Source organism: Psammomys obesus, unplaced genomic scaffold, assembly GCF_907164565.1.
Source record: "Psammomys obesus unplaced genomic scaffold, mPsaObe1.curated_primary_1811, whole genome shotgun sequence".
In the NCBI taxonomy this organism is placed as follows: Eukaryota; Metazoa; Chordata; class Mammalia; order Rodentia; family Muridae; genus Psammomys; species Psammomys obesus.
Genome location: NW_026596040.1, coordinates 25,408,662 through 25,411,758, shown reverse-complemented (window position 1 = coordinate 25,411,758; position 3,097 = coordinate 25,408,662).

Genomic DNA, 3,097 nt, shown 5'->3' with positions numbered 1-3,097 from the left:
GAGAACCAGGATTCGGTGAAATAAGGAATCAGATATGGTGACCTGGGACCAAGAAACAGACCATGCATCATCACAGACACGGTTCAGGGCACTTCCTTTCTCATTGTGTGAGTCTTCCTCCGCTCTAAGGATCAAATGCCATCCCTCAAGCCTTTCAAGGACCAGCTTGCAGACACCCCTGATTCTAGTTCCTGCCCTCACTGAGCTCTCATACCACAGCTCTTCCTCTCAGAAGCTTGTTGATGGTCACATCAGAACTCTCAGCGTCTCCTTCTTAAGTAGACCTGCTCAGAGAAGCGAGAAGCTAATATGATTCAGATTACAAATGATGCCCAATTTAGGATAGTTCAGTTTTTGGCTTTATGCAACTATATGAAAGATTATTCTATGAAGCATTTTCCTTTTCATCTTTAGTAGTCAACAAATTACAAGTATTAAATACTTTATAAAATATGCCATGTGTCAGTATTTTGCTTACTGTTAGCTCAGTGCTCTATTTTAAGATAGGCGAGGCCATATTATATTTATGTAAGTATGTCTATTTTCTACCTATGCTGTTTTCAGCTTAACACCATGATTATGGGAGAGTAACTTCACTCTACTCCCAGAAGCACCTGGGCTTACTATCAATTTCCCTTAAATCCCCTTCATCTGTTTTTAGCAATTCAGATTTCTCTTTATCTTCTTCCCACCTTGCTATTTGTATCAATTCCTTAAAATATATATATAGAGAGAGAGACAGATTCAGCTCTGGGTGCATATTGTAATTACTTGATTTTATAAATAATAATGCCTGGATTTTACACTAAACAAGCTGAATCTGCACTGATGGATGAGGCCAAGATATTTTTTGAAAATTCCCAAGTGAAACTGGTACAGGCTAATGCTGACAGTTAAACTAAAATGAACCTTAAGGCTATCTTCTTACTATAATACTTACAGACTTAAATATTTCTGCTCATCTAGTTGAAATGGACTTGGGAAAGGCTGTGTTTTTTAAACTGTCTCAGCATCATGTGTGTCTTTCAAGCCTTCCAGGGACAAAGGCACCACGAGGTTCAGGTACTATAATTCATACCACCTGGACATCATCCAAGGTAGCGAGTCTTATGTTAAAAGTGTATTATTTCTTGTTCTGTTAGGCAGATAACAGCTTGATCAGAATTAGGTGAAGTTATTAGTGTGAATATTGTTGAGGTAGAGAGTGAAAGTTCGGCTTATATCTGGTATAGCATACCATCTTAGACACGGAAGTTGTCAAAGTTTAGCTTAATTTAAAACTTACCTCCATGTTGCTGGATCACATGCTTTTCCTTATTGATGCTTCATTTTGGATGCCATCCGTTCTGTGGAAGGCAAGAACTGTACCTTTCCCGTCTGCGCTGCTCCTGCTCACTATTACGTTGTAATTTCTTTTGGATACGCAGTAAATTGGAATTGCTTTTCCTTCTGTGCCTTTTCATTCTTCTTACAGTTAGTAGTATCAGGTTTTATTCAGTTGATTCAATCCCAAAAGACATTCAGACATACTGGGCAGTCTCTCTGTTCCATTCTTCCTGTAAAAGTCTCCTGGGCTGCCTACCTGCCTTTACTTAGAGCCTTCAACAGCTTGCCCATGAATGCAGTCTTCAGTTGGCCATGGGATAGGGGAGCTGTGCCCCACTGCTGAGTGGGAACCTGGGAATTTGACAGCTGCTTTCACAGACTTTCAGTCCATCTCATTATAGCGTGTTTTTCTCATCTCTACTTCCAAAGACACCTGCTGCCACCAGTCCAGCCACTAGGGATTCTGTTGTCTAAATCTAAATGGTTCTTATTTTAGAATGGCCAGCTTACAATTCAGTTTTTCTTTGGCTGACTGAAGCATGAAATAGTGATTCATCTGCTCTCTAGCTTCTAAAATTCTGTTGCTGTGGTAATCTCCCCCCCCCCCCCCCTTTTTTTTTTTTTTTTTTTTTTTTTATTTGTGCTTGAAGACAGAAAGCACATTCTAAGACCATTCTAAGACCTTCGTTGAGACTTCAGTGGGATTTGGGCTAAAGTGAAGTTAAATCTGTGTGTCCAAGTCTCTTTACCCAGAGGTCGTTACTTTATTTGAGCACAAATCAGAGTGACGTCAGTACAAGGAGAGGAATATGCAGTCGATAGCTGTTGGGAAGGACAGTTTGGCGAGGTAGGGAGACATGAAACTGTTGAACAATTGTTGTTTACGTTTGAGTGGGTCTTTGGGATCTGAGCGGCATTATCCTTGGACTGTAGTTGTTGAATTTTCCTGGTGCATCCCCATTCAGCTCTGAGAGAATTCATAGGTTTTCAGCCATGCTCAGCAGCTCTAATAAACTCAAGACACTGGCAGTGGACTCCCAAGGGCGCTCTGGCCTCTGCCTCTGCCTCTGTTACCTTATCTATTTATTTATCCATTTATCTATTTATCTATTTATTCATTTATCTATCTATCTATCTATCTATCTATCTATCTATCTATCTATTTATTTATTTTTGAGTTGTATTCTTGAAGAATGGAACAACTGGCTATCTGGCTTCAGGCAACTCCAGGCCCTCTGGAAATGTGTCCCTCATCTGTAGAATGGAGTAGAATCTCCTTTTAGACAATGTTTGTAGTGAATGGAGTTAATGGTCGACAGAGTCTAAGCACTCAGTGGAAACCCCTTTAAAAACAAAAACTCATATTTCCTGTTTCCTCTTGGCTAAATGTGGGTATGAGCCAAGAACAAGGCTAACTTTCTTTACCGCTGCCGTTAAAAGCCCACATCTGTTTTGTTGTTGTTCAACCAACATGGTGAATGTATTATAGCTATTCCTCTTCTCCCCATTCCCCCCCTCCAGGCAGGGTTTCTCTGTATACCCTTTGCCGTCCTGGAACTCTATAGACCAGTCTGGCCTACATCTCAGAGAGATCCACCTGCCTCTGCCTCGTGCTGGGATTAAAGGTATGAGTCACCATGGCCCAGCTTTTTCTTTTTCCTTCCTTCCATTCCTTCCCTTCCTTCCTTCCTTCTTTCCTTCCTTTCTTTCTCTTCCTTTCTTTCCCTTCCTTCCTTCCTTCCTTCCTTCCTTCCTTCCTTCCTTCCTTCCT